This window comes from Salmo salar, chromosome 03 (assembly GCF_965601325.2).
Source record: "Salmo salar chromosome 03, fSalSal1, whole genome shotgun sequence".
Lineage (NCBI taxonomy): Eukaryota > Metazoa > Chordata > Actinopteri > Salmoniformes > Salmonidae > Salmo > Salmo salar.
Window position 1 is genome coordinate 19,366,635 of NC_138293.1, and position 17,022 is coordinate 19,383,656.

The window sequence follows — 17,022 nt, forward strand, 5'->3', positions numbered from 1 at the left end:
CATTAGAAATACTATCAGAACATAGCCATGACCATGTATAGAAGGTAGACAGTGTGGGGAAGGAAGGGAAGTTGAAAGTTCCAGCTAGCGTGACCACAGGTCTTCATAAAATGTGCACTGCTGTTTTGTTTTGAAGGCTGGCTGGCACGCCCAACGGCTGTGCTGCTATTGACACAAGCAACAGTGACAAACAGACAAGCTTCTAATTATACGTGATTAGGGATAATTCAAAACAGTTGGCCTCCCCTTTAGCTACTCTCACAGTGCTCGTGTTTTTATGCAGTTTAGATTGCGAGAGGACTAGGAAGAACATTGAAAATTCAAATGAGGAAAACCTGACACCACATGTATCCCAAACTGCACTGTATCAGTATGTGTTTATATACAAAGGAATGATTCAAGTCAGAACAAAAGAGCAAAAGCAACAGACTATTTTCCTAGTAGGAAAGGTAGAGAAGATCTGCTTTCCAAATGCTCTTGTTCACACCTTTCTAAACAGGCCTATTTTTATTGTACCTTTAACTTGGCAAGTCAGTTAAGAACATATTCTTATTTACAATGACGGCCTACCCTAGCCAAACCAAATGTGTGCCGCCCTATGGGACTACCAATCATGGCCGGTTGTGATACAGCATGCAATGGAAACCAGGGTCTGTAGTGACACCTTCAGCACTGAGATGCAGTGTCTTAGACCGCTGCGCCACCCAGGAGCCCTATACGACGTTCTCCAGTAGCATTCAGTGGCGTTTGTTTACACATTTTGGAGTGTGCTCAAGAAATTAGAATATTTGACACTGAAAAGGAGGGGGTTCATTTCAGCCACTTAATTTTATGTGACAGCAACTAGCCTACTTCTCACTTCATAAACACCCTAAGCTAATGACGGCTTATGTTCTTTAGCTTTAATGATAACACTAATTATGTAAATGTATGTGCGAGTGGCAAACAAGCTTAACTATGAGAATAGTTTCACTGCAGGGCATCTAAACAGGTTGGTGCAGACTGTTCAAGGATTTCATTTGAAGTGGGTTAGTAGAACTGGCTATCTACTACTGATATATTACAAGTAGAGCGGTGGTCCAAGTTTGTTGGCTGCCCGGCTAGACCCCGCTGCCGCCCGGCTAGACCGCTGCCCGGCTAGACCGCTGCTTATGGAATATGACACCAAGTCATTTTCACTTGGCATGTTGAAAACAACTCAAAAGAATCTGAAAACAAGTTTAGCGTTACTAATTGGGTACCTGACAAATGACTGACATGTCCTAACCAAACTGTCAACATTTCAAGATGAATTGTCATACTTAACTGTCTGCTCTCTTTTATCTATAGCCTACTTAAGGCAGTCCCAATTGAATAAACTTGAACACTGCCATTGTAACTTCCAAAAGCTAACCACACTTCTATTTCAAAAGTAATGGTCACAGGGGTCCTATTTTTAGACATTAAATTATACATAAAACATGAGTAAAATGCCTCAGAGCTCTCAATGTCTTGGTCCCACTAATCCAGGGCTATCTGATTCAGTGGTGTCCCTGTGGACTGGCCTGGTATAACCACCTGGGGTGTCTCCCTCCCTCAGAGTACAGGTGGCACATCATGCCCCAGCCAGAGGCCAGCACTCCAGAGGCACACCTTACCACCAGCTATCCTTTTATCTATCCTAACGCCCTCCCTCTCCAATCTACTAAACTCCCTCTACTACTACCCCCCACAAGGAGGGTAGGGATGTCTGTTGTGGCTAATCGCACAGAGTGTGAGTGTGAATAGATGTGAGAAGTTGGGGGGGTTGAGAAGGGAGGCAGGGGGGACTGAGCAGAATGTTTGGGCTGTTATTTGCATGAGGGGAATCTGGTTATTTCACACACGGCTGCCTTTCTCTGAAAAGTCCCCATATTTGGGGTCCCCATTTTTTTTTTTTTTCCAATTCAGTCTGGTATGAGAACGGTAGCCCCTATCTGCAAAAGCAGAGTATCTGTAGAAAGCTGAGTATCTTGGCTATTAATCTGTGCCTTCAAAATCTTGCGTGACTTACTACCATATATGGGTATACGAATATATAAGGGCAGGCCGAGACAATGACCTCATTTCAAAATGGCTGCTACCTACATTTCAGTTAGCGTTGTGAAGCATAAACACCGAAAGACGGGACTCCACAGATCATGAGGATTTCGACATGGCCGATGAAGATTGCTTTCTAGAAGGATTGGATTCACTTTAAGACCTATAAGAAAAATTATTTGCCTTTATATTGCTAATTCAATACATGTATTTCATTTTTTATAAATTGTCTGCTTTTTGTGCTTTGGATTTAGTTTACATTAGGCCTATGTAACAAGTAATTTCAATGTTATACAATTCCAAAGTAGTTCTATGTGTTTCATATTAGTTCACTGTTCTAAGTTTCATCCTTGTAACTTTGGAGAGGCCATTAAACTCTCATGGCCACTGTTTATTTGTGGTTCTCACCTCTGCCTTTGTCTCCAAAGTGTTACTGTTTGCATTGTGTGTGTCCTTCACACCGATGTGAGTCACTGTACAGATTTAGCTTAGGCTTGGTGTTTTTACTTTACAGTAATGTCGTTTTGTAAATTTAGTCATCTGTAATTCTGTGTCTTACAACAATATATCGCTTTATTTTATTCACCACAGAGTGGAGGATGTAGAGGATTTAGATGATGTTTGGGAGCCAGCCCTCCCCAGCAAGCCCCCCCTGCCGGTCAAGGTCTTCACTCCCCCACTGCTGTGTCAATCATCCTGTCTGATGGTTCTACATCCACTTTTCATAGACCTCTTGAGAAATAAAATAGGGGCTTGTGGCACCATGTCATAACAGAACTGGTTTCCCCAAGACCAAGGTAAACGACATGACAAAGACAGCGGCGAGGGGGACCATACGTTGGATCAGGACTAACATGCCACTTTTTGTTAAATGGAAGGACACCAGGGAAGTAACCACGTTCACCACACAGCATAAGGCATTCAATAACAACCATGTCTCAAGGAGGGTGAAAAATGCCAATGGGGCATGGGTGAGGAAGAATGTCCCCGTTTCTGTGAAGGACTACAATGCCAGCATGGGGGTTGTCAATCTATATGACGCTCTGATAAGCTACTACCAGGTCCTCTAGGTCCTCCACCAGACCAGGAAATTGTATAAGGCTTTTTTTTTTACCACTTTGTGGACTTTACAACAGTAAATGCTTTCATTCTCCACAAGCAGATGTCCAAAGCAAAAGGTCAAACCCGTCTCTCCCAGTTGGCCTTCTGAGAGCAGCTGGTGTTGGAAATGGCTGAATTAGGGGCCCAAAGCAACCTCACAACCATCACAAGACCCCCCCCGCTCAAGGTGAGCATCATTATCCAACACACATACCACAAGAGAAAAGGAAAAACTGCAAGTTTTGCACAAAACATACCAGTACGCCTTTTGTTTCCTGGCAGAGGGACTGCTTCAAAGACTATCACGACTAGAGGTCGACCGATTAGGATTTTTCAACGCCGATACCGATTAATCGGCCGATTTTTGTTTGTTTATTTGTAATAATGACAATTACAACAATACTGAATGAACACTTATTTTAACTTAATATAATACATCAATAAAATCAATTAAGCCTCAAATAAATAATGAAACATGTTCAATTCGGTTTAAATAATGCAAAAACAAAGTGTTGGAGAAGAAAGTAAAAATGCCATATGTGCCATGTAAGAAAGCTAAAGTTTAAGTTCCTTGCTCAGAACATGTGAACATATGAAAACTGGTGGTTCCTTTTAACATGAGTCTTCAATATTCCCTGGTAAGAAGTTTTAGGTTGTAGTTATTATAGGAATTATAGGACTATTTCTCTCTATACGATTTGTATTTCATATACCTTTGACTATTGGATGTTCTTATAGGCACTTTAGTATTGCCAGTGTAACAGTATAGCTTCCGTCCCTCTCCTCGCTCCTACCTGGGCTCGAACCAGGAACACATCGACAACAGCCAACCTCGAAGCAGCGTTACCCATGCAGAGCAAGGGGAACAACTACTCCAAGTCTCGGAGCGAGTGACGTTTGAAACGCTATTAGCGCGCACCCCGCTAACTATCTAGCCATTTCACATCGGTTACACCAGTCTAATCTTGGGAGTTGATAGGCTTGAAGTCAAACAGCGCAATGCTTGAAGCATAGCAAAGAGCTGCTGGCAAAACGCACGAAAGTGCTGTTTGAATGAATGCTTACGAGCCTGCTGGTGCCTACCATCGCTCAGTCAGACTGCTCTATCAAATCATAGACTTAATTATAAAATAATAACACAGAAATACGAGCCTTAGGTCATTAATATGGTCGAATCCAGAAACTATCATCTCGAAAACAAAACGTTTATTTCTGTGAAATACGGAACCGTTCCGTATTTTATCTAACGGGTGGCATCCCTAAATCTAAATATTCCTGTTACATTGCACAACCTTCAATGTTATGTCATAATTGCGTAAAATCAGTTCGCAATGAGCCAGGCGGCCCAAACTGTTGCATATACCCTGACTCTGCGTGCAATGAACGCAAGAGAAGGACACAATTTCACCTGGTTAACCTGTTATGGATAGGGGGCAGTATTTTCACAGCCGGATAAAAAACGTACCCGATTTAATCTGATTATTACTCCTGCCCAGAAACTAGAATATGCATATAATTATTAGCTTTGGATAGAAAACACTCCAAAGTTTCTAAAACTGTTTGAATGGTGTCTGTGTATAACAGAACTCATTTGGCAGGCCAAAACCTGAGAAGATTCTGTACAGGAAGTACCCTGTCTGACCATTTCTTGGCCTTCTTTGCCATCTCTATCCATTACAGAGGATCTCTGCTGTTACGTGACACTTCCTACGGCTCACATGGGCTCTCAGAAGGCGGCAAAAAGCTGAATCGTGGCTTTGCAGGCTCTGGTTGAAACAAAGTAGCGCGTTTGGGTAGTGGCTGGTTACAGTACTGTGAGACTCAGGCTCGTGCCCGCGTCGACCGAAAGCTTTGTTTTCTTTCCTCTGTTTACCTAAAAGGAGATTCCCGGTCGGAATATTATCGCTTTTTTTACGAGAAAAATGGCATAAAAATGGATTTTAAACAGCGGTTGACATGCTTCGAAGTACGGTAATGGAATATTTAGATTTTTTTGTCACGAATTGCGCCATGCTCGCGACCCTGATTTACCATTTCGGATAGTGTCTGGAACGCACGAACAAAACGCCGCTATTTGGATATAACGATGGATTATTTTGGACCAAACCAACATTTGTTATTGAAGTAGCAGTCCTGGGAGTGCATTCTGACGAAGACAACAAAGGTAATCAAACTTTTGTAATAGTAAATCGGAGTTTGGTCAGGGCTAAACTTGGTCGGTGTCTAAATGGCTAGGCGTGATGGCTGGGCTATCTACTGAGAATATTGCAAAATGTGCTTTCACCGAAAAGCTATTTTAAAATCTGACATATCGAGTGCATAGAGGAGTTCTGTATCTATAATTCTTAAAATAATTGTTATGTTTTTTGTGAACGTTTATCATGAGTAATTTAGTAAATTCACCGGATGTTTGCGGGGGGTATGCTAGTTCTGAACGTCACATGCTAATGTAAAAAGGCTGTTTTTTGTTATAAATATGAACTTGATTGAACAAAACATGCATGCATTGTATAACATAATGTCCTAGGGTTGTCATCTGATGAAGATCATCAAAGGTTAGTGCTGCATTTAGCTGTGGTTTTGTTTTTTGTGACATTATATGCTAGCTTGAAAAATGGGTGTCTGATTATTTCTGGCTGGGTACTCTGCTGACATAATCTAATGTTTTGCTTTCGCTGTAAAGCCTTTTTGAAATCGGAGAGTGTGGTTAGATTAACGAGAGTCTTGTCTTTAAAATGCTGTAAAATAGTCATATGTTTGAAAAATGGAAGTTTTCGGATTTTAGAGGAATTTGTATTTCGCGCCACGCCCATCATTGGATATTGGAGCAGGTGTTCCGCTAGCGGAACGTCTAGATGTAAGAGGTTAATATTGCCTGCTAACCTGGATTTCTTTTAGCTAAATATGCAGGTTTAAAAATATATACTTGTGTATTGATTTTAAGAAAGACATTGATGTTTATGGTTAGGTACACGTTGGAGCAACGACAGTCCTTTTTCGCAAATGCTCACTGCATCGATTATATGCAACGCAGGACAGGCTAGATAAACTAGCAATATCAACCATGTGTAGTTAACTAGTGATTATGATTGATTCTTTTTTATAAGATAAGTTTAATGCTAGCTAGCAACTTACCTTGGCTTCTTACTGCATTTGCATAACAGGCAGGCTCCTCGTGGAGTGCAATGTAAAGCAGGTGGTTAGAGTGTTGGACTAGTTAACCGTAAGGTTGCAAGATTGAATCCCCAAGCTGACAAGGTAAAAATCTGTCGTTCTTCCCCTGAACAAGGCAGTTAACCCACTGTTCCTAGGCCATCATTGAAAATAAGAATGTGTTCTTAACTGACTTGCCTAGTTAAATAAAGGTGTACATTTTTTTAAGAAAAAAATTATAAATAAAATAAAACATTTATAAAAATCAGTGGACGAAAATACCGATTGTTATGAAAACTTGAAATCGGCCCTAATTAAAATTGGCCATTCCGATTAATCGGTCGACCTCTAATCACGACAGGCACAAGCTATGGTGAAAGTGAAAGCTAATCTACACCTGGGATGTAAAACTAACACAAATGCCATTTGTAAACAGATCAGCTTATTTCTATTTTTGCAAAGGACACGTGTAACCAAGTGTTCGGTAAGACATTTTTAGATATATCTGTTGCATTTCTATTGTTTTTGTTGGATATGCCTAGGCTAATTGGATATGGATATGCCTAGGCTAAACATTCAGGCACTTTGGAGAGGTTAATGTCCCCCGACACCACCACAATGTTTGAGAGGTTGGTATGGTAGAGATAGTGTTTCTATACTGAACAAATAGCATTTAGGGAATGCAAATATTTGATAGCACTGGAATGATCTATTTTACAGACATAAGCCACTTTGGAGAGGTTTCGGGAGACTTGGACACGTCCCGTGACCACACCTGACACCACTTACTAAAACATCTGCCCTTTTCTAGTTGTTAGGTCCGTCAATCCCTTTTCTAGTTGTTAGGTCTATCAATCTCATTTTTCTCTGATATTGTTCACATGTTGTAGAAGCCATCTGATGTGTTTCCAGGTCTAGTCATCAATATTCACTTATAGCTTTTCAATGAAAGATGACTTTCAAAATAAAAATAAATTGTGAGTGTGCTTGATCTTGTGTATTCTAAACTATATAACTCCTGTCTTCTGATCATTTCCTCATAGTCGCCTAGATTTCTTCTTTCCAAATATATCCAGTTTTTCCATTGTCAGAATCATGTACATGAATAGCAGTTACTTTTGGGTATGTCTATTTAGGCAGAAATCTACATTTTGCCATTACATTTAAGAGGTTAATGGACTTTCACTTGTCTAGAGCAGGGAGGGGTAAAACAGGAAGGAGTTCTGTTTATGCAATCTGCTCTCCGCTTTAAACGTGGGCTTAATATCTCCCGAAAAAAATCACGGTCCAACTCCGAGGCCTTTCCTTGGTCAAGAGTGGGGCAGATGGGAGGAGTATTCTGGGGAATACAAAAGGTCGTCAGTAATATATTCAGCAGAACTTGACTCCCAGGGAATGGCGGCACCTTGCCTTCCTCTTTGGCACCCCTCGTCTGACTGGCTGCCCACCGGCAGCGGGACCTGCTGCAGCTCCCCCCTAACCACTCACCCCTGGGGCTTTTGGGATGGCCCGTAGCAGGCCTGGGGGCAGCAGCCATGCATGTGGCCTTGACACTGGCGTGTGGGAATGAAGGGGTGGGGGGGGGCTTTAACTTCCTGTCAGGGATGTCTGGCTCAGCAGAAAAAAATTACAGAGGGACAGGGGAAGAGCGAGAGAGACGAAGTTAAGAGGAAAGACGTGGGGAGAGAAGTTGAGCTTTGGAAGGTTTCATCTTTTCCTGCCTGGAGTCCATGGCAGAGGGAATGTTTGTATGAATGGCTCAATTCATGAATTTGTCGTTCCATAAATTCGGTCTGAAACAATCCCCCAAACTGTACTGTAGTTTGCATGTGCCATTTTTCCTGGAAGAGTCTTGTTTGCAAATCATCTAGAATGTGCTTAGAGTGCATTTACAGGTTATACGCATCTAACACATTTTTTAAAAAATGGGCTAGGTCATACTAAAAATGGGCTAGGTCATACTAAAAATGGGCTAGGTCATACTAAAAATGGGCTAGGTCATACTAGGTCATACTAAAAATGGGCTAGGTCATACTAAAAACGGGCTAGGTCATACTAAAAACGGGCTAGGTCATACTAAAAATGTATCCCAAGTTTGCTCCTGCACATTTTTTTATATGTTGAGATGACTAAACAAATCAAATTTAATTGGTCACATGTTTAGCAGATGTTATTGCGGGTGTAGCGAAATGCTTGTGTTTCTAGCTCCATCAGTGCAGTAATATCTAACAGTACACACAAATCTAAGCAAAGGGATGGAATTAAGAATATATCAATATATGGATGAACAATGTCAGAGCAGCATAGACTAAGATACAGTAGAACTGAATTCTACTAGTCTCTGCTTTAAAACAGACTACTGAGCAATTCAATTGGCACCACAAATACCATGTTGAAAGTTGGTCTTACTATAAGTTTAACAGTTTCCATGGAGAACAGTTAAAACCTCCATCCTTCCATTAAGAAGAATCAATTACAGGATTCCCGGGCCTCCCAGAGAGCTAAATAATTTTCCAGAGAGACCACCAACCCAACCATGCTGAAAAGTATTCAGTCAGTGGCTGTGAGTGCGACTGGGTGGGAGGTGGTGCAGGGGCTACCCATGCACAGTTAAAGGCTGAAGCCTCCAGGCGAGGTTAAGACGTCAGCACGCTTCAGTTTGGCTGGCGCCTAGCCAAAATTGGCTAGCCGAACAAGTGTGCTTGTTTGTTCATATTGAGATGCCGTAGCCAGTATACGCTCCCCGCAAAAGTTAAAATTAAACTAAAATAACGCGTGTCATTAATAAGCTGTCATTAATTAACATTTTTGCAGAGGAGATCTTAGTCTAACTACTGTATCTCAATGAAAGAATGTGTATGAAAACAAGGCATTTCTCGTTGAATGAGATGATTTAAGCATCCCTACTGTCACCCTATCACCAACGAAGGGGCATAGACTTCGGCTCCGAACAGCTTGCATTTAGAGAAAAATGTGCCCCCAACAGCCGAAGTCCAAAACATCACAAAATACTGTAATTCATTTATACAAACTCTTCCAAACTGTTTCAGATTGGAAGCAGGCGGAGGCCTTTAACCTATTGGTTTTATGACACGCTCCCTCAGGGCAAATGATTTCTGACTGTACTTCCTGAGGACCGTCTAACAGAACACAAAACTGGCCTTAGATCAGTGTAGGGGCAACTTCATCCCACTCCTGCGGTAGGACTCAAGTCATGAATGGCGTCTCCTTTTCTACTGCTGTACTGACAGCCCTGGACAGGTCAACGCGAGCCCTTGTCTTTTGCTGTATTGCTTTCACCTACACTGAGTGTACATTAGGAGCACCAGCTCTTTCCATGACAGACTGACCAGGTGAAAGCTATGATCCCTTACTGATGTCACTTGTTAAATCAACTTCAATCAGTATAGATGAAGGGGAGAAGACAGGTTCAAGGATTTTTAAGCCTTGAGACATGGATTGTGTATGTGCGCCATTCAGAGGGTGAATGGACAAGACAAGATTTAAGTGCCTTTGAACAGGGTATGGTAGTAGGTGCCAGGCGTACCGGTTTGAGTGTCAAGAACTGCAGCGCTGCTGGGTTTTTCACACTCAACAGTTTCCTGTGTGTTTCAAGAATGGTCCACCACCCAAATGACATCCAGCCAACTTGACACAACTATGGTAAGCATTGGAGTCTACATGGATAGTGCGTCAACAGCCCTGTGGAACGCTTTCAACACCTTGTGGGGTCCATGCCCTGACGAAGAGGCTGTTCTGACGGCGGGGGGCAAACTCAATTGTAGAAAGTTCCTCTAATGTTCTGTACACTGATTTGAAATGATCGTATGATCATATACACTCAATGCAGAGGAAGGACCTACTTTACACTAATCTAGTGAGATGCAACCCTGACTAATGTCTTTAAATCTCCTCTAGGCTATCTTGAGATGAATTATCCTTCAGACACTAACACTTAAGCACTATACTGAATCTCAGCTGTGACTGTGCCATGGTTTGAATAAGAGGATGAGGACTGAGCGAAAAGGCCAACTAATGAATGGACAGAGGGAAATACCCTCTACTTCTGCCATAACTAGATGAGGCTACTGGATGAAAATGGGGCATCTACAAATACAGATGACAAAAACTGCCTCGCAGGAGCAATACAAAGGTGAGCAGAGTGAATAATACAATCTAATCAACTGTGGCCAATCTTTAAACATGTTCTGTTTAGAAGAAAGGAACTGTGACACAAGCAAGGCTTGGGGGCTGGCTAGGCTTCACTTCAGATAGATTTGAGATGCTGCTTCTTCACCACTACTAGAGGTAGACAGATGGCCGAAGAGGGGGGGGGTTGCTTGTTTTACAGGCACAAGAGGCCAGCACAGCCCTCCTGCTAACCCCGGAGAGGCAGAGGAGCAAAGGGAGGCCTGGGGGAGAGGGACATGATGACAGAACCATGCAAAGCTTTTTCCACTGACGGGAGCAACAACCGCCACATAACTAAACAAAATGGCAGCGATAATAAGTGGTCAGATCTGATGATCCACACAGCATTCATACAAGGACTCAGTTGAGATTGAGTGTACCTCTGACAGATGAGGCTGCCGAGACAGGATCCGGACTGCTGTTCCAGGTGTTAGGCAATGACAGCAAGGCAGAGAGGGGTGGGAGAAAGAAGTGTCTGTTCCTTACACGCATTAGCCTATCGTAACGCAATAAACCCTGGTTTAAATCTGAATAAAACCACATTAGATATTTGTGTCAAACTGCTTTGTAAACAATCAGGCTGATTTAGTGGATATATGCTAGAGAAGTACCTTTACCTTTCCACATTTGCTTATATATGAAAAGGTTGCTATTTCCCCAGTAATCTGTCAAAATATCAGTATTGACCCCTTTCAATTGAGAACTATTCTGAGGAGTGTGTCAGCTGGACGCCTCTTCAAACGGTGCTTCTGATCAACATAAAACTGTCTTTATAGAACCATTTAAGTCCTGATTAAGTCTGTAGTAGTTTGAATGTGAAACGATTTTATTTGTTACGACAAATAAAAATGTGATATATAAAAATAAATAATTGTGTGTATATATATATATATATATATATATATAAAATTCCCGACATACCCAGGGCCTCTTATCTGTTGACGGAAAATAAAATCAAACCATCTAATGTTCAGCAAAACACAAGGTCAAACTTTTTATTTAACTAGGCAAGTCAGTTAAGAACAAATTCTTATTTACAATGACAGCCTTTCGGGGAACAGTGGGTTAACTGCCTTGTTCAGGGGCAGAACGACAGATTTTTTACCTTGTCAGCTCGGGGATTTGATCCAGCAACCTTTGAGGAGTTTTTTGAGCGAGAATAAAGATGACTTTCGAGTAGTAAGACATGTATAAAAGAAACAGATACCATTAATAAGAAGGGGCTGGAAGCGTCTTATATGGTGAGCTACTGAGTGGCTAGGACAGGCAAGCCCCATACTATTGTGGAGGACTTAATTCTTCCTGCTGCCGCGGATATGTCTGGGACAATGCTGGGGGAAAAAGGCAACAAAAAAAAACAAGACAATGCCTTCATCAAACACTGTTCACAACTCATCAGTGACGTAGGCAGCAGATGTTTTGAAACAATTACTGCTTTGCATACAAGCCAGTGAATTCTATGCGTTACAGCTGGGATGAGTCAACAGATGTGGCGGGCCTGGCACAGCTCCTGGTATATGTCCATTACGTTTATGGGAGGTCAATTAAGGAAGACATACTCTTCTGCAAACCAGGACAACATGAGACAATATTTTTAAAGTACTGGATAGCTTTGTGACATCAAATGACTATGGTGGTCAAGATGTGTTGGTATCTGTACTGATGGCGCAAAAGCCATGAGAGGGAGACATAGTGGAGTGGTAACGCGCGAGCATCAGTTGCTCCCGACGCCACTTGGGTACACTGCAGCATCCACCGAGAGGCTCTTGCTGTCAAGAGAATGCCTTTCAACTTGAAAGACGTTTTGGACACTACAGTGAAAATGGTTAACTTTGTTAAAGCAAGGCCCATGAACTCGTGTATTTTCTGCATTGTGCTTTTTCAACATACAGAAGCGCACTGTTATCAAGGGGCAAAGTATTGACACTTTTTTTTGAATTGGGAGACGAGCTTAAAGTTGTCATTACTGACCATAATTTTCACTTGTGTGACCGCTTGCATGATGACGAGTTACTCACAGGTCTTTCCATCATTGTATGATTTGTGTGCAAATGAACTCAAGCTTGCGGACAATGTCAAATGTGATACAGCGAAGCACCTGAGTGAGCTGGAGGCGCAATTACACAGGTACTTCCCCGAAACGGATGACACAAACACCTGGATTCATTATCCCTTTCATGCCCTGCCTCCAGTCCACTTACCGATATCTGAACAAGAGAACGTCATCGAAATTGCAACAAGTGGTTCTGTGAGAATTTAATTTAATCAGAAGCCACTGCCAAGATTTCTGGATTGGGCTGCGCTCAGAGTATCCTGCCTTGGCAAATCGTGCTGTTAAGACACTGATGCCCTTTGCAACCATGTACCTATGTGAAAGTGGATTCTCAGCCTTCACTTGCATGAAAACTAAATACAGGCACAGACTGTGTGGGAAATTATTTAAGACTGAGACTCTCTCCAATTCAACCCGACATTGCAGAGTTATGTGCATCCTTTCAAGCACACCCTTCTCATTAACCTGTGGTGAGTTATTCACAATGTTTGATGAACAAATAAGGTTTTATGTAAGATGCTTAAATAAAGAGCTCAATTATTGACTATTATTTGTGCCCTAGTCCTATAAGAGCTCTTTGTCACTTCTCACGAGCCAGGATGTGACAAACTCACTCATTCTTATGTTTAATAAATGTATAGTATAGTGTGTGTGGCAGGCTTACAATGGCAAAACACATTTGAGAGTGCTCTGACCCTGGTGCTAGAGGGGGTACGCAGCTGGAGGTTGAATGTTTGAAGGGGTACGGGACTATAGAAAGGTTTTGGAACCACTGCTCTTCACCATAGAAATGGGGAGGGGGGGCTGCTAAACAAAGCTCATTTTCACAGAAAAAAAACAATATGGCACTGTTTACAAGGGCCCCTAGTGTTCACTCTGTCAAGAGGAAAACAATGTATCTGTTTCGTATTGGTTTCCCCTCAACTCTCCATCTTTGCATTTTAAGTTTAGTTTCTTGAGCGTGGCCCCTAGGGATCGACAGTGTATGCTTGTTAGATTAGGATCCTGTAGTTGCATCTATTTTTACATTTTAGTAATTTAGCAGACGCTCTTATCCGGAGTGCATACATTTTCATACTGGTCCCCTGTGGGAATCGAACCCAGAATCCTATGCTCTACCAACTGAGCCACACAGGACATATCTGAGACTGGGTTTTGAGTCATGTTTCTTTTTTGTTTTAAATACTGACACCAGAGCTTCAAATCTGATCTCGCATACATCTTGCCGAACCACAGGTTTCTCTCCAGTCTAAAGATGGATGAACTGGCACAATATCATACAAATATTAGGTAGAAGAGATCACTCCCAAAGCACTGTATACAATTTTCCTACACTTGTGCTACGTGGATTCAGAAATGCCACGGTCAGGGCCTTGGATTTTTTTGTCAGATAAATATATATTTTTTGCAAAAACTGTTTAGCAGTAGAGCATCAAAGAAAGCTGAACACTGGTACCATTGCTAAAAACGTTTGTTCAAGAGAACCCCACCACACTTCATGAAGTTAACGCTGCTATATAAGCCAGTCGAATAAAGTACCTCAACAGTCACAAGAAAGGGCAGGCTATGGTGGAAACCACAAGTTAAAAACATCTGTTCCGCCCGACATACCCGGGACCTCTTATCTGTTGGCTGAGTGACCCAACTGACTTTAGAAGCTGCCATCTTAGGTTAGAGACTTCGCAGAAGGTGGGGTAGTATTTCATGGGATGCTCCATTATAACTGAACACGTAGCTAGCTTGGTCGTTCAATAAAAGTGTGTTTTTTCTATGTGCACAGTTTTTTCCGAAAAATAACAGTTCGTTTTCGTTCTGTTATGAAAGGTTAAAAGTAGTCACGTCTGTAGTTGCTGGTTGACTGATTACAAAATAATGGAGAGAGAAAGACCGACGCGTTCGGGAAAATAATGGTCATCTCGCACTTAGAAATTCAGCCAGGATCTATACAGCGGCAGGTGCTTTTTAATCGAAAAGACATGGAATAACTTTACTTGTTACCGTCGGTTCATCCAAGTTCACCCAGATCCAATGTTTTATGATAAACAAGCTCCCTTAAACGTTAAAATGCGGAAACGCACTAAACAAACTGCAACCGGATCGCTTGCTGTTGATCAAAGTGGCACCACAGGAAAATGTTTGTGCAGGTTTTTTTTCGACGAGCAACAACCGCCATCAATGTAGTCCACATGATTAGCCTTTGGGCTAGCAGCAAGACAATGATGGCGATGATACAGTGCTCGAATGTTGGCTACAGGCTAAACTTCTCCACTAAACAATGGGGCCACCTCCAACTAGCTAGCAGCAAGCTAATTAGGCTATCATTACGCACAGTTGACGGAAACGCAGAACTCACCTAGTTATTCCCTTCTAAAATAAAATAATCCCGAACCATATAAACTGAATATACTCTATGTACTTTAACAATTATATATAGATATAAGGGAGAAAAAAACATTGTCTAAACAGGGATGACCGTCTGGCCTCAAGCTACCCTCTGTCCATATTCATCGTCCAATAACACTAGACAGGCTACTTTTTTATCCCGTCATTAGCAAGTTAAATATCATGTGAATTCACTCAATTTAAGAAATGCAAATTGGACTTCTGTCTGGACTATGTATCAAAATCCAGCTGTGTGGTATGCCGTATTTTTTAAAAGTAGTTTTCATAGCTAGTGTGCATTCAGGGAATATCCCTTGCGCTAGCAACCTACAGTATTAAATAATTCAGCTCGACCACCGACTCACCTCTACATTTGAGCCACCTCGTGTCTCACTAGCTGAACACACAATTAGCTAGCTAACCCAAGCTAACAAAACACTCACCCTTGCCTATTGCATTATAAATAAATAAAACAATTCAAAATGTTTCTAAATTCAAACAAGTTGCTCACATTTGTCTGCTTATCGAGATCTCATCGTGTTGGCTAGATAATATTCTTCACCTAGGGAACACAACTATTGGGACTCAGTAGAGCGGAAGGCGAGTTAAACTTGCTAACTGTAGTTAGCGTTTCAGCATGGTAGTTTACGGACCTGTAATAACTTGTGTTGGAAATGATTGTATCCCCTTTTCATTTACGTTCCAGAATAAGCTTTGTTTACAGTAATTTGCTAAATAGACTAAAAGTCAGCTTCCAAACAAACTTGTATGGTAGATTTAAAGTCGATTGTAAGTGGGAAAAATCGTTCTATAACATTACATGGGTTACTTACAGGTAAGAGTAACACACAACTAATTCACCATGTGAACAAATGGGATATAGAGCGACTACGGAATTCAACCATTCAAAAAAATCATTGCTCGCTTACCCAACAAGCTCGGTCAATTCAGGGTTTCTCAAATTAACTCCCGTTAGTATCTCCAGTACAATCCTTTCTGGTCCGTTAATAAATGACGTAATTCAAGTTATTTTATAATGTTCGGCGTGTCGGTACCCCGTCTTCACCGACTTGGTTTTTCTCCTTTGTGTTAATTTCACTCAATTCGAGTTTAATCCGATCGATCCCGGCAGTCGCGTACTCGTGTCTTCCAGATACTCTCACCTTCTACGGGCAGGGGGCGCGTTCATGGCTCCAATAGATAAACATGCGTGCGCGTGAATGACCCTGCTGGGCTGTGACGAATGTGCGCTTTATTTTTCAGTTCTTGTAACATAGTAGATGCGATTAAAGCTGCACCTTTTAATTTCTTATTTCTGCGTAGGGTTATGGAAGTTATTCATACATGTAGTGTGGACATCAAATTGCTTTAAAATTGCTCCAATTGATTCTCAAATTATAAACTGGAACTTGGCATGGGATGACGTCTATAAATAAAAGCTTAGTTTTCTGTTAAAACCTCAAATGATATGGTATTCTAAAAGCTCATACAGGTTCAAAACTAGTTCAAAACATGTTCCCAATTGAAATGGAACTGTATCAACTGAAATGAGTGGATGGTTTTATTTGTTGTTTGGAGCATCAGTTCATCCCCGATAATGAGATTCATAATAATTCCATGTGAACTGCAGATTAATAATTATGATTATAAGAGATGGACATCATGCAAGTTCACGATTCAAATTGACATAATACTTGCTCTTCTACCGAGCCTGAGAGAGCCTATTCTACATGGTCCCTTGGGCACGCACAGGGCCAACCTGAGACAGTGGATTTCAGAGTAGTTCGAGTCCTTGGATTTTGCGAAGTTAAAAGCTAAACATGTGCAACCATTTTAGATAGAAATATATCAAAATGAAGAAATATGTATTTCACACTTGTGTGAAGGTCTCATCCTTGATGAACACTACAGAGGAATAATCAGGCAAGTAACCCGCAAGTCCCTTGCGTGGTCATTCATTTGCTTAGCATAACAACCTGTCCCACAGGAGTACTGTATTTAAAGGCGCAGGCATCCACTTTCTGTATGCCCAAATAAATGTCCTCTCAAATCGACTGTATATATTTTTGTGTTTACATGTTTAT

The 17,022-nt window shown here is 41.5% G+C and overlaps 1 protein-coding gene across 2 annotated transcripts in view; it reads right to left on the reverse strand.

The window, feature by feature from the left end:
• Positions 1-16,129, reverse strand: part of LOC106599585 (ATP-dependent chromatin remodeler CHD7) — a 62,271-nt gene extending 46,142 nt beyond the window's left edge. The window contains exon 1 of one of the 2 annotated variants that reach the window (XM_082973339.1): positions 15,868-16,129. The gene's annotated coding sequence lies outside the window, so the exon portion shown is untranslated. The remainder of the gene's footprint in view (positions 1-15,867) is intronic. The other variant, XM_082973338.1, reaches the window with a different exon arrangement.
• Between the last annotated feature and the right edge of the window lie 893 nt (positions 16,130-17,022).